Raw genomic sequence first — 16,821 nt, 5'->3', positions numbered from 1 at the left:
CATGAACCGGTACAATTGAATTTTCATAACATAATCACATGATTATTACGTCTTCCTAATAATTTAATATTTCAAAAATGCACATATAACAATATTAAAAAAATAGATGTTCTATCTAATATTTTTACGCAACAACCGTGATTAATATGAGTAAAATATGAAGAACGGAATCATAAATCTATATAATACATTTTAATAATGCAATTGAAAGAAATTTGAATCTTGAAATATATTTTTATAAAGTTAAAATTTCATTTTTAGTCTTGTATGTATTAGTGTGTAATATTTTTAAGTTAGACAAAAACTTGTGTGAGACGGTCTCACGAGTCGTATTTTGTGAGACGGATCTTTTATTTGGGTCATCCATGAAAAGTATTACTTTTTATGTTAAGAGTATTACTTTTTATTGTAAATATGAGTAGGGTTGACTCCTCTCACAGATAAAGATCCGTGAGACAGTCTCACAAGAGACATAATCAGTTAGTTATGTATATTTTGTTGAACCTACTAAAGTCTTGTAATCAATTTTAGTCATTTTCGTCAAAATAAAGTAATTAAATGACTAATTTTTTTCTTAAAATTATTTTTTCAAACAAGCATGTATTTCTCGAGAAATTGTATGTTCATAAAATTATAACTAATTCAGCGAAACATACATAACCAAAAATATTACATATCAATACATACAAAACTAAAACGAACATTTTTCCTTAAATAAATTGATCGATTGCTCTGCTTTTAATTTCCATGCAATAATAATTGCTGCTGTAATATGTTAGCCGTGGTCTTTGGTATTGACAAATAAATTATGAGCATTTATAACCCAAGTATACTCAAGGAATAGTTTAAAGTGACAAAGACCAAAATTTAAATAATAGGAAGACTCGGTGGGCATGTATTGAATATCATCAATAAAAATATATATATGATATCCATTAATTACTATTTATCTACATTGTATATCTCGATTCCAATTAATTAGACTTGGTTTATTTTTCGATCGTCTCAAATATATAGTTCACTTTTTAAATTTTATTGCATTTTTTTTTGTTTTACGATTATACATATTCATATTAACTAAGTATTGAAAAACGTACAACTATTTTTAAAAATGAGTTAAACATGAATTAAATAAGATTTTTATATGAAATATTGTTTTCTCAATGATTTTTTTTAATGTGTGTGAAATACAAATAAATATATGTATTTGGAGGGATTATTTATTAACCATATATAAATATACAAAATGTATTGATTTAAACTCACGAAACGTACGGAATTAGTGTAATCGTACAAGTGAAATTGAAATAGGTACAAGTTTTGCATATATTTAGAAATATATACGTACGTAAAATTCACGTCATTTTGATTGATTGTATTTCAAAATAAATGTGAAATGCTTAGTTTATGGGCAACAAATTGAGGTGACAATATCGGTCTAACCGCAACATAGGATGATTATAGTTTTGCCATAAATTATAAGCAAAGTGCGTGATGAGTAATCACTCGGTTATATCCATCGGTATATGTTTAATCATTATCAGCTCTCGAGATTGTATGAATTAATAGAGTAAGTGAGCATTTGACCAATTATCTGAAGTTCGATTCTCCCTACGTCACCTTCTCAGGTGATCTTGTCGCACACAAACCCAATGCAATTTACGTGGCTAGAATGATTTGTAAGCTATTGCATTAGTCTAGCATTGGTCAAAGAATATTGTAAAGTGCATAAAGGGAATGGAGATGTGTAGAAAATAGCGTCTATGAGAGTGCTAAAGTTTTGTGCTTTGGTGATGAGAACGTTGACGATCAATGGATTCTTGATCAAGAATGCACATATCATATGTGCCCACACAAACAGTACTTCCGTTCGTACAAGAAAAGTGAAGGGACTCAAATGCTACTTGGAAACAATAAGGCCTCCAAAGTAGCAGGTATTGGATCCATCATATTGAAGCTGGATAATGGGGTTCAAAAGGTCAAACAGATGTAAGACATGTACCAGACCTGAAGAGAAATCTTATATCTCTTGGAATGCTGGACACACATGGTTTTAGTTGTAAAGCAGAATGAGGAGACATGAAAGTTTCAAAAGGGTCACTTGTGATGAAAGGGATACTTGAGAATGGCTTGTACTTACTACAAGCAAAAAGCTATTGTGGGAGATATACGTGTTGCGAGATGAAGGTGCCTGATGCACAACTCTAGCACAAAAGATTTGCCCATATAAGTGAAGGCGGGCTTAAGGAATTAAGTAACAAGGGTTACTTGGTTGTGACAAAGTCACATAACTCACTTTTTGTTAACATTACATCTATGGTAAGGCAAAAAGGTTGAGATTTGCAAAACACACTACAAAAGAGATTTTTTAATATACACAATAGTGATCTATGGGTACCTTCGAGGGAACCATCTCACAGTGGTCAAAGTAATTTACGTCCATAGAAGATGATTATTCCCGGAGAGTTTGTGTGTTGATTTTGAAGAATAAAAATGAAGCATTCATAAAGTTTAAGGGCTGGAAAATCCTTGTTGAAACACAAACTGGGAAGAAAATTAGGAAGTTAAGGACAAATAATGGATTGAAACTTTTTAGTGAGGGTTTTAATAAATTTTGCAGAGACATTGGTATTGAGAGACACTACACAATGAGGATGACTCATCAACAAAATGTATTGGCTAAAAGATTAAATAGGATGATCACGGAAAAGGGTGAGGTGCATGATGTCTAGTGCAAATTTAACAAAGGATTTATGGGCAAAAGTTGTAGGTAGCTACTGCAATGTATGTTATCAATAGAAGCCCATCTACAATTATTGACCTCAAAACTTCAATGGAGAAGTGGTAAGGACACGAACCAACACTAGATCACCTTAGATTTTTGGATGTATGGCCTATGCTCACACAAACAACGGAAAATTTGAACCAAAAATATTAAATGTATATTTCTCGGATTCCCAGAGGGAGTAAAAAAGTATAGACTTTGGTGTATTGAAGATGGACGTCCTAAATTGTTTAACAATAAGGATGAAATCTTTAGGGAATATGATATGTATCACTCTCGGGCTCCAGAAAAAACGACTGATCAACCACTCGAATCAAGAGACAAATTGGAGTTTGAGGTGGAGTTCACTTATACGCTCGACAAAAGTAGAGTGAGAGAAATCAAAAGGAAAGTGACTTGCCAAATCTTGACAAAAACGATGAGAATCTCTTGGCAAGTGACAGAGTTAGAAGAATCATAAATCCACCAAATAAATTTGCACATTCAGATTGTACAGCTTTTGCTCACACAACCACCACTAGACATGTGGTGAAGAATCTTTAACATACAATGAGGCTATGATGTGTGTAAATTTTAGGAAATGGAGGGATTCAATTGAAGAAGAGTTGAGGTCTCTACACAAGAATAACACATGGAAATTGGTTCATAGGCCAAAAGAGCAAAAGATTGTAGGACGTAAATGGGTGTATAAACTTAAAGAACGAATTTTAAAGGATGAAGGTGTTAGATATAAAGCTAGACTAGTGGCTAAATGTTTCACTCAACGTGAGGGAAGAGACTATGTGAGGTATTCTCATTGGTAGTCAAACACACTTCAATAAGGATGCAATTGTTCTTGGTCACTAAAGATGTTCTAGAACTCGAAAAACTTGATGCAAGAAAAACATTCTAACATGGAGAACTTGATGAAATGATTTACATGACCCAACCCGAGTGTTTTATCAAAGGAGGTGAAGATTACTAGGTTTTCCTGCTAAAGGGTCCTTGCACGGTTTTAAACAATCTCCTCGTCGATGGTATAAGAGATTTGATTCATTTATGTTGAAGAACAATTTTCTGAGATGTGAATATGATAATTGTGTTTATCATAGAAGGGAAAATGGAGGCACAATTATTTATTTTTTTATTTTATGTGGATGATATGCTAGGCAAAAGCAAAAATGAGATTACACAATTGAAAGAACTGCTAAAAAGTGAGTTTGACATGAAGCAAATGGAATCTGCTAAGAAGATATTAGGGATGGAAATCAGAAGAGTTAGAAGTGCTGGTATACTTTATGTTTCTCAATGTAGTTACATTGAAAGGATGCTTAGAACATTTAATATGTATTTATCCAAACCTGTGACAACTTCTTTTAAGTCAACATTTCAAATTATCTTTAAAGGATTCAGCAGAAACAAAGGAGGAGGAGAAATTTATGGAAAAGGTCCCTTTCAATAATTTTGCGGAAAGTTAATATATGCAATGATTTGCACACGCTCGGACTTGGATTTATTCTATTAGTGTGGTGAGCAGGTATATGGGAAGACCTGGGAAACAAACATTGGAAAGTTGTTAAGTGGATATTTCATTATCTTGAAGGGTCATATCATGTTGGTCTGTTTTACAGAAAGCAAGAAGATAATGATAGAACTGTAATTGGCTTTGTGAATGTTGATTATGTTGGTTGTCTTGATTCAAGAAGGTCACTACCAGGCTATGCGTTTAAGTTTTGCGGGACTGTTGTAACTTGGAAGTCAAATCTGGAACATGTAGTATCACTTTCCACAACAGAGGCATATTTTATTGTGGTGATTGAGGTAATAAAGGAAATCATTTGGATGAAATGAATGACAACAAATATGGAATATTCAAAGTGGGATTCATTTGGCAAAGAATCATATCTATCATGAAAGGACAAAACACATTAATTTTAGACTTCACTTTGCGAGGGATATAATAGCAAGATGTGAAGTGAACTTATTGAAGATTTCAACACTTAATAACCCTCCGGATATGGTCACCAAGGTGCTGTCAGGATCTAAGTTTCTAAATTGTGTAGAGATGCTTAGTTTAGTGGATATGAAAGCATGAATCAAGGTGGAGAATGGTTAAAAACTCTGTGTGATGAATAAATCTCTTTGATTTCCCATAAACTAGTGATTATTATTTCTTTTTCGCATCATGCATTTGACCTGTATTCCAATGAGTTGAGATCATTTTGTAACACGATGTTTACTTAGTACATACCGAACGATAGCGGTTGCGGGTTCTCACATCATAAAAAAGTTTAATAATTACAATGATGGTTATATATGTTATGAGGTGAAATTAAGTCATTTTCCAAATAAATTGTGTATAAGATCTTTTAAAAACATGTATATGAGAAGTTAATTACATAAAATTCATTTTTTCGGGGAACTTTGATTTTTTTTTTAAAATAATTTAAACTGTGAGGCTCACTTATTATAATTGTAAGTAATTATCAAAAAAAATTTATTATATTAATTATGTAGTAGAAAATGATTAAAAATATATTAAAAATAAACCTCGGTCCTATAAAAATTTCTGCACGACCTCCCGTAAATAGTACATACTAAAAATTTAAAATACCTATAAAATAAAAATGGCTAAGGAAAATTTAAAATACCTGTAAAATAAAAATGGCTAAAGACGATGCTGCTGAATTCATAAACAATCACATACAGGTATCGGCTAGGCACAAACCAACAATTAACAATCAGTAGTTCAAGTAAAAGCGACAAAGCTCAAAAACAACATAAACTAAATCCAATCAAGTAAATAACAATCCAATAATCATTCAGTACACATGGCATCTCCTCGTGAAATAAAATACGACATAAAACTTTCAAAAAACTTCAATATATATAGACTAATTAAGAGACTCCAACTAATAGGCCTAGAGCACAACGAACTCAATCATTATCTCCATAGGCGAACTCACTGACTGGTGACGCAAAACTACTCGGGTAACCTATCATAGTTCCCAACAGCAACCATATATGCCCCCATTAAACAACTGATGTTAGGATTCTGGTATGAAACTTTTAAACAATAAGAACAATAATCATAAATCATACATAAACATATAGTAAAATGACATATGCAATGCATGTACAAGTCTCGATAACAATGGGTAACTGGAGCCAATGAACAATACGATAACAACATGAATAATGCTCGAGTAACAACACATGAGAGCTACATCATCATGCAGCTAAACCACCCTTCTAAGTATGCGAGGATGCCATGTTGTGCTAAAACAAACAACCACGACTCGGCCTCCATATAGCTGTCAACGGTACAAGACGTATGGTACAACAAAACAGAACTAGATAACACAATTCCAGCGCTCGCACTGAAAATTTGCACTAACAAACGAGATTGGTCAATTGAATCTACGGTATCATTTGATCCCATGAAATATTTCAACTAAAGGAAAACATAAGTCAACGAAGCATTTAACAACTCATATAATCCACAGAATCACATAAACAATAATAACAACATATAAATATGTTTAAAATGTAATTTATGTGTTACCGTCGTATGTTACTGAACTGTAACATACTTATACTTACTTTAACGATGAACAATCAACTTTAAGCTCCCCGTCCTAAAAATTATAAAATAAGCTGATAATTCCAAAATTCACAATAATAATCCAAAACATTCCAACTAAATCCCAAAATCATTTGAAGTTAAATTATTTTGCTAAAAATTCAACTTAACGAATTACTATGTTGTCTCAATATTCCAAAATTCATAAAGTCCCATGATAATTCCGAAATTCGCAATGCTCGATTTTTCAAACAATTTCTTAACATTATAATCTTCACAATCATCTCTACAATAATGATATATCTAGTATTCCCATAAATATCGCACAATTAAATTTGACATAATTTATAGACTTGTGAATTATACCTCAAAGGTTTTCAATCATCGAACCTACAACAAATACTCAATTAGAGGGAGTGAATAAACACTTTAAACTATTTGTGAAAAACGAGATGGTTTTAATAGTTTTTAAGCTGTAAAGTTTTTTTTAATGACTAGACTTTGCTGGACCACTAGAAATAAGTAAATGTCGAAACAGTCCGACAATACTAGTGATAAAGTATATATATTCAGCGCAAAGAGTAGTTTAATAGCAATGGTTAGAAACAAATGAAATGCGTAAGTGAATGAGACAGAATTTTACGGAAGTTCAGAGATAAATACTCGTACTTCATTACTTCTTCCAATTAGGAATGAATCCACTAGAAAACTTTGGTTTTATAAATTTTTGTAACAACCCACTTCGAGTAGGACATATCACTTGCCTGTATCGAAATTCTTAGTAATCACTTGTCAATTTCTAGATGTTTAGAACCCTAGGTTCACCAGAGACAACAACACAATCCAAATGATTAGCTTTGACTGTTTGAGTTGGTAGAGTAGCACAAAAAGATCCTGGGATGATTAGATCTAATCCGATAATCATGCGCTTAGATGAGCAGCTTGATTTATGATAGTTTGATATTGCTCGAAAATCTTGGAATGATGCATATTTTGAAAATACTGTTATTTTCTTCTGTCTTGAGTATGCATATTTATAATTGAAAAACTAAAACTGTAGAAAATGTTTTCAACGATTATCTGTACTAACTCCCGACAGAATAGCCTTGTTGCTTTCAATCATCATAAGCATAGTTAAAATGCCCTTTAATGCTCCTTTTATTTTGCTGACTTCTAGCTCTCAGCTTCTGAAAAAGCTTCGGAAGTTGGTAAGATACTGTTCAGTAATACTTTAGTTGATAGTCTCTGAACGTTTAGAGTTAAAGTATTAACTTTGATATGCTAAAATCTGAGCGGTCGGATAAATGTAAGTCTTGAATCACCTCAATGTTCCAGTTAGAAATAAATGAAATTCAGAAGTTAGCAATTTGAAAGATTGATAATACGCTGAGAAACTTGAGTTGGTCCAACGGTCGGAGATCCTGTAATACGAAGAAATTGGCCGCCGGACTCTTGAAACAACCCGATTATGTCATTGTCATTACCAAAATTTAAGTTGATTTAATTCTAACATAATTAACTATTTAATCAATCAAAATTAGTCCTAATCCCCCAAGTTTTTATCTTTTGTGCAATCGATCCGTCTATTTTCCAATACCAACGGAAATAAATAACTGAGTTGACACCGATCTCGCTAAACAATATGGGACAAGAAAATTGGGATTGATGTATTTGACATAAATTTTCACCCAAATTGTTCCATCTCCATTAGCAAGTTGGTAAAACTAAAATAATTAGTTTTAAAATAATATACATGCCCACCCATAACACAATCTTAAAATCCATCGATAAATTTATTGAAATGAAATAAATTAATGAGAGGATCAAAGTCCAAACCCAAAAAAAAAAAAAAAAATTTTTTTTACTAGCTTCCAAAAATACATGTATTGCATGCACAAAAATGACTTTTGCGTGCGCAAAAATAATGAGAAATCCAGAGCATAGAGATTTGAGGTCGTTATTATCTTATTTAAGTATAAAACTGAAAATATATGTAATAGTTTAATTTGGATGGAAATTCGAATAAGAAGTGGGGAAATTTAATTAGATTTGTAATACATTTTTCCTTCTAAAAAAACAGTGATATTTATAGAATATTTTAAGAAGTGGGGAAGATTTAAACAAAAATAATAGGGATATTAGTTTCAAAAGTAAATCATTCCAGCATAAAAAAGAAGAGAAAACTATAATTTGGGTCTTCAATTGTGTCAAATTTCAGTACTAATTTTGTATCTTTCAATTTTGTTACCATTTTTTTTATATCTTTTTAATTGGGAGTTCTGACGTAACATTGTACATATCAACATCATGTCATCTCCATATCAGTGTCACATCAATGTATTTCCGAAAAATGACTATTTTTTTAAATAACAGAGTAAAACTAAATTTGACATCATGAATAGTCAAAATCGCAAGAAGACTAAAATACATTATAAAAAGTACAATTTTATCTATTAAAAAAACTGCCTCAATATGTCTTTTAGCTACATTAGACCTCTATATTTCAATTGGTTTTTAAGTTGAGCATCACTCACACATAATTAAATTGGACGACTTTTCCTTTTTTTTTTTAAAAAAAAAGTAGGTCTGTTGTCAGACGGTCTCACGAATCTTTATCTATGAGACTGGTCAACTCTATCAATATTCACAATAAAAAGTAATACTCTTAGCATAAAAAGTAATACTCTTTCATGGATGACCCAAATAAGATATTTGTCTCACAAAATACGACTCGTGAAACCGTCTCACATAAGTTTTTGCAAAAAAAAATTAGGTGGACGACTTTTTACCAACTCTACTCGTTCTTCTAAATTTCATTCAACTAATCAACCAATAGTTGTGGGGACCCGGACGCTAATTCATTTCCTTAATCGTTAGTAATATCACATACACAATTAAGTAATGTGGGACATAAATTTTTTTTTTTTAAATGCAAAGCGGAAACGTAATGTAAATCGATCTGAAATACATATTAAACATAAACATACAACTCTTGTATTGTCTACAATAATTCAACTAGGTTCAACTACATATCAGTGTTGAATCCTACTTTATTTCTGAGCCCGGATCTCCACGCTATCTAGTCCTGCCTCGTTCTCTTCTTGACCCTAATCCTGTCCCACCTGTTGTTATGCACACATACAAACAAGACAACATCCGGATAACTCCGGTAAGAAGTATATTCTCAGTATAAACCATGTATACATGCCATCATATAATCAATGTAACAACATATAAAAGATATTCATAACATGCATCCTAATCAAAACATGAATAAAGTATTCATCGCATGTATCATAATCCGAAACATGAATCAATATCAATAAAAAGTCATATTATAAACATGTGCCAAAATCAGGAACATAACTCCATGTACCATATTCAGGATTCATAAATCAATATTAATCAATGAATCACTTTCCGTGATTCTCTGACTCAGACTCGACTCAGTCCTAATCTAGGGATCCCGATCAGAATAAGAACATACACCCACCTACACTCCCGATCGGGGTGGTGGCACGTTTTTATTCACAGACTTTGGCCCTTTCCATATCAAACATCAGTAATAGAAGCAACTCCAATTCTATCCACTTCGATATGACCAAACGTCCGATGTCCTGACTTATCTGTCAAAGACTATGGCACTTCTGCCATATTTCCTATCCTGTGACAATGTGCAATGTGCCAGTGACGATTCTATCATTATCAGGTACTTCTGTCACAAGACCCATCATTTAATACCTGCTATCTATATATCAATAGAACAAGCATATCAATTCATTCATTAGTTGCAATTATCAATGCAATAAAATAAAATATGTGATTTAGGGAAACTCGAGTCAAACCTCACTCGAGTTGTGCAATCCCAACTCAACATTAATTTATACCTTTATCTTCTCCGTTTGACGAAGACGAAGTCTCGAATTCAACTCTGTCCATACCCAATCTGGCAATGACAATATCGAATAGATACAATATCAGTATATAACTCAGTTCAAAACATGTTCTGATCAATACTCAAATCAAAACATAATCTAATCAATGTCAACGATACAACAATACCATCTCAATCAATACTGAATCTGATCAATACCAATCTACTGATGTTTCGACGGCATAACAATACATTCTCGCTAACTCCGTCAATCTCAACATCGCAGATATACTATCAGAACTCAAAATCAATCACGGTACAACTCATAATCTAATCTGATATCGCATCTCAATCCAATCAACTCCGAAAATCATAAAAATTTCATACACAGTCTGTTCTTCGATCTGACTTCCATTATATACTGATCAGTAAATCCAGAACACATAACAATAATCAAATCTCAATTCATAATCAGTAATGATACAAATCTGATATCAAATCTCAGTCAATTCCTTCCGAAAATCATAATAATTTCATACGGTATCTATTCTTCAGTCCGGTTTCAATTCTACGATGTTTATTATGTCAAGAACATCATATATGAATTCTATTCAATTCCATCAACCTCATATTTTCAAATCATATCAAAACGTTGTAAAACTTACGTCACGTTGTAGCCTGCGTCGATAGGAACTCAGTACTAAAGTCGGATTCAAAATCTGACGGACGGATCGAAATAGAAATGCGTAAGGATTTCAGAAGCTTTCTCAATTTCCTTTTCTTCCTTTCTTCTCGGTGGAATGAAGGAATAAGCTTTCATATATATATATATATATATCTCATGCATGTACAGGCAAGTGGCTCGCTCCTTCAAATAACACGTCTCGCGCANATGTCTCGCGCATATGCGCGAGGTCTTCGCCTCGGCATATCCTGGACCCGAACAGCGCGCGCATGTGCGCGCATACTTCTCGCGCATATGCGCGAGACCTTCTGGTCACGCACACTTGCTCTTCGCGCATATGCGCGCATCCTCTCGCGCATGTGCGCGCAATTCTCTGCCCACCACTCCTGTTCATGCATTTTCTTCTCAAATTCATTTCAATCCCACTAATTGCACTTTAACCCCTGAAATCTTCATTAATTACAATTCTGAAAATTAATTCAGGATTAAGTACAGTGATATAATCTTGGGCATTACAATTCTCCCCCTCTAAGAATCGATTTCGTCCTCGAAATTCCAAACAATCAACTCGAATGTCACGGTACTCATATCAGGTACCATATCTGATACAAGAAGGAGATAGATACAAAAGCTAAAAGAGAATTCACCTCCATAAAACAATTCTAGAATTTCTGTCTCATCTCGGATTCTGATTTCAATCTAGAATCATAATTCAAGACGTATAATTTCATCATACCACTCGAAATAACTTGTGATAGAATCAATCGCAAAATACTGGCTATACAACATCTGTATATACCAATTAACAGCTCTTAACAAATTAATATTCGCATCTGCTATCAAATCGGTTAATCCCGGTCAAAGATATATTCAATCTTTGCCTCAAATACCAAAAGTCATCATCCGACGTTGGCATATTTAATCGATCTATTCTGAGTTGTCTTCGTTTTCTTCGGACGCAGTGGCAATACTCATATGACAGCTATCGTATTACAATCAATCACAAAGTGCTACCATCTAGCACTACAGCTCTACTGATCTCTTCCAGTATCTGGATATTCCACTCCGACTCTCCGTCGGTCTGTGGGTGCTATACAAAAGAACTCATCGTATATTATGCCAAAAATACAAAATCAACCGAACGTCACAGTCTGATACAATCAATTTGGGCATTCAATACAATCTGACCCCTTTTCTGACATAAATCTCAATCGTCTGATCGTATCTGTACGTCATCTTGTACAAAATAACATATGTAATCTTCAAGCAATCTATCAATCATAATCACATCGTATTACAATCGTATAAAGATTTGCGATAATTTCATCCCGAAATTCATAGAAATGTCCTCCCATTTCTATTCAGGAATCAATAATCGATATAACCACTCTCCTGGTTCTATCTTTCTGTCTTCATCTGTCGACGATTCAGACAATTCAGTACAAACTCTGCCATATCTAATCTCATCTGTTTCTATCAAGACATTTTCTGCTATCAGGATGTACACTGAATCAATTATTGCGCATTTCTGACAATGTCTGTTATTTCAAATTCGAAATATCTGGCACAAATAAATCAGTTATTAACATACAATACAGTATTACTTACCTGATATTCTGCTCGATACCCTGTTCTGACTATCGAAATTGAATTCTGTAGTATAAATCTGAAAGATTCGGCACAAGGAGACGATTCTGTCACATACATGTTCCTCTGATCGATGCTCTGAGTCGGTTTGAACTGTATATAATTGCAACAATATACAACAATCTGTATCAAACACGAATTTCGAACAACAGCAATATTAGACTCAAAATATCAATCATCATTGCTGATCTATTTAACTCATAAAACGCAATTTCTGACAATACTGTCACTGTCGATTCTGACTAACCGATCACATTTTCAATGTTGTTTAAATCACCTGCTATATCATCTTCGAATGTAATGTCCCCCAAACAATATATCTGTCTCTCATACTGTTTTAGAACAATAACAATTCTCAAGCAATTTCAAAACAACAATCATATACAATAATCTGCTAAACTCGGGCAAATATGAATTTCTGATATCGGTGTTGTTCTCAGCCACTGATCATGATCTTAACGGTGCCAATATCAATCAGTATACCAGATTCGGATATCACATACTCTGAATACAATCTGTCTCAATCCAGATTCATATCTGAACAGTTTCTGTATATCATATCTCAGTTCATACAAAATATTCAATTCAGTCATATGCTGCGAATCTATCAAAACATCATAGATAAACGGCATAAAATCATCAAAATACCTCTGAACACAGAATTCATTAACCCATAAACAGGACTGAAGTATCTCAAAGATAAGCACTCAATCAGATATAACTCTCAACCAGTACTCTTCTACTGATATTTCAATTCTTTCAATCCCATCAGTGTCATTCTGTACCGAGTTCTAAAATAAGAACAGTACCTGATATCGAATCAAGGCTGAAATCATTCTCCCTGATAGAAGGCAAATCTCTAATCTCATCTGGGAAGACTATAGCAACTCTCCTGCTACTGGCAAAGCAACTCATGGTATAGTCAATTTCAGTAATCAACTGAATGCATAAGGAATCTCTCCATTCCTTTCGATAATCATTGAATCATAGATAATACGGATGTCAAAGGAATTCAAAATCGAGAATCCTTACCGTACATTGTTCCTTCTTCGGCCATTTCAGGTCCGAATCTTACCATATCCTGGTAAAAATCTACAATAGTTCTGTACTTGTCTAACATATCAATAACAATAATGCGGTCAGGATCAGACAACACAAGTACAACACAATCTAACTCAATTTCACTCTCATCTTACTGCAGTATACAAAAGGTCACAGAATCTCACTGATATCAAATCCTCTCCCAAAAAGGAAAGAGATCAATAATACAGTAAATACAGACTCAAAAGATAAAGCATGTCTCGAAGCAATTCATACAAAATCATGTATAAGATGTATTACTATCTCTTAATACATACGCAAGATACTCATAAAAGAACAATTACCTGTCACTATATCATCAAGTGCCTCCTGGGTCTGTTCTTCGGTCACTACAACCAGATGATTTTGCTCCCTGAAATCTTCGGGAACCTCTCCGTGGACAAACTCTAGCAAAGTGTCCGGACTGTCTGCAAATATGACAACTACCAAATACTCCTTGGCATTGCTCTGTGGGATGTCTCCCTCCACAGGTTCTGCAATAAACTCCAGTATAACTCGGGCTAGAACCACTGGAGCTAGATGAACCACTCGGTCCGCTCCCTACCTTCTTAAACTGTTTCTGTCGAGCTTTCAGCAAATCATGCTTCCCGCTCGTACTGCCACTATCAACTCTAAGAGGGGATTGTTGTATCTGAGGTCGGCTCACATCCAACCTTCCTAGTTGTCGAATCAAACTTACCTCAGCTCTTTTTACTTTATTCAAAACATCAGCAAAATGATGGGGTCGTTCTATCTTCATCACGACAACTATCTCAGCATTCAATCCGTTGATGAACTGATCTGCTACAGCTTCATCATTCCCAGCTATAAGAGGAGCAAAACGCAATAAGGTAGAGAATTGAGCAACATATTCTTCAATATTCAGTTGGCCCTGTTTCAAATTCTCAAACTCTACTCTTTTGTCCTCTCTATACGATCCTGGGAAAAATCTTCGATAGAATTCAGCTTTAAAAACTTTCCACGTGATCACTGTACCCTGCTGTTCTAATACTCTTTTGGTTGCGATCCACCAACTTCTTGCAATTTCTTGTAATTGATTGAGTACTAGTTTAATTCTCCGTTCATCTGGATAATCAAGTGAATCAAACAGTATCTCTATATCATCTAGCCAATTCTCACAATCCTCAGATGTCTCAGCACCCTTCAAAATCGGCGGTTGAAATGACTGAAACCTCTTCAACTGTGTCTCCATCAGAGTTTCTGACACATCTATCTGATCAGTCGAAGTACTACCTCGTTCTGGAATTCTTCGAGGGGGTATATCTGATGATTACAAGAGTTAGCAATTCACATGAGACAAATCCGTCTCAGTCCCTTTCTGATCAGCTTACCTCTGATCAAGACTCCGTTCTGATTCATTCTCAAATAATACACATGACCAAATCAACTCAGATATCCAGGTAACATGTATTTAAAAACAGTAAAACATAATATCATGCTAGCATACACAATGTAATTCTACATCATAATATATCACATGCTAGCAATCACATGCAAGGAAAGAAAACTCATTCTACCCCGCTCACTAGCTTCTGTCTCAGTCCAAGAACCTACAGTTCTAGAACCTACTGTTCTGGAACCTAATGCTCTGATACCACATGTTGTGGGGACCCGGACGCTAATTCATTTCCTTAATCGTTAGTAATATCACATACACAATTAAGTAATGTGGGACATAAATTTTTTTTTTTTTTTAAATGCAAAGCGGAAACGTAATGTAAATCGATCTGAAATACATATTAAACATAAACATACAACTCTTGTATTGTCTACAATAATTCAACTAGGTTCAACTACATATCAGTGTTGAATCCTACTTTATTTCTGAGCCCGGATCTCCACGCTATCTAGTCCTGTCTCGTTCTCTTCTTGACCCTAATCATGTCCCACCTGTTGTCATGCACACATACAAACAAGACAACAGCCGGATAACTCCGGTGAGAAGTATATTCTCAGTATAAACCATGTATACATGCCATCATATAATCAATGTAACAGCATATAAAAGATATTCATAACATGCATCCTAATCAAAACATGAATAAAGTATTCATCGCATGTATCATAATCCGAAACATGAATCAATATCAATAAAAAGTCATATTATAAACATGTGCCAAAATCAGGAACATAACTCCATGTACCATATTCAGGATTCATAAATCAATATTAATCAATGAATCACTTTCCGTGATTCTCTGACTCAGACTCGACTCAGTCCTAATCTAGGGATCCCGATCAGAATAAGAACATACACCCACCTACACTCCCGATCGGGGTGGTGGCACGTTCTTATTCACAGACTTTGGCCCTTTTCATATCGAACATCAGTAATAGAAGCAACTCCAATTCTATCCACTTCGATATGACCAAACGTCCGATGTCCTGACTTATCTGTCAAAGACTATGGCACTTCTGCCATATTTCCTATCATGTGACAATGTGCAATGTGCCAGTGACGATTCTATCATTATCAGGCACTTCTGTCACAAGACCCATCATTTAATACCTGCTATCTATATATCAATAGAACAAGCATATCAATTCATTCATTAGTTGCAATTATCAATGCAATAAAATAAAATATGTGATTTAGGGAAACTCGAGTCAAACCTCACTCGAGTTGTGCAATCCCAACTCAACATTAATTTATATCTTTATCTTCTCCGTTTGACGAAGACGAAGTCTCGAATTCAACTCTGTCCATACCCAATCTGGCAATGACAATATCGAATAGATACAATATCAGTATATAACTCAGTTCAAAACCTGTTCTGATCAATACTCAAATCAAAACATAATCTAATCAATGTCAACGATACAACAATACCATCTCAATCAATACTGAATCTGATCAATACCAATCTACTGATGTTTCGACGGCATAACAATACATTCTCGCTAACTCCGTCAATCTCAACATCACAGATATACTATCAGAACTCAAAATCAATCACGGTACAACTCATAATCTAATCTGATATCGCATCTCAATCCAATCAACTCCGAAATCATAAAAATTACATACACAGTCTGTTCTTCGATCTGACTTCAATTATATACTGATCAGTAAATCCAGAACACATAACAATAATCAAATCTCAATTCATAATCAGTAATGATACAAATCTGATATCAAATCTCAGTCAATTCCTTCCGAAAATCAT

This window comes from Primulina huaijiensis, chromosome 3, assembly GCF_012295235.1.
Source record: "Primulina huaijiensis isolate GDHJ02 chromosome 3, ASM1229523v2, whole genome shotgun sequence".
NCBI lineage: Eukaryota > Viridiplantae > Streptophyta > Magnoliopsida > Lamiales > Gesneriaceae > Primulina > Primulina huaijiensis.
This window is presented reverse-complemented; position numbering follows the sequence as displayed.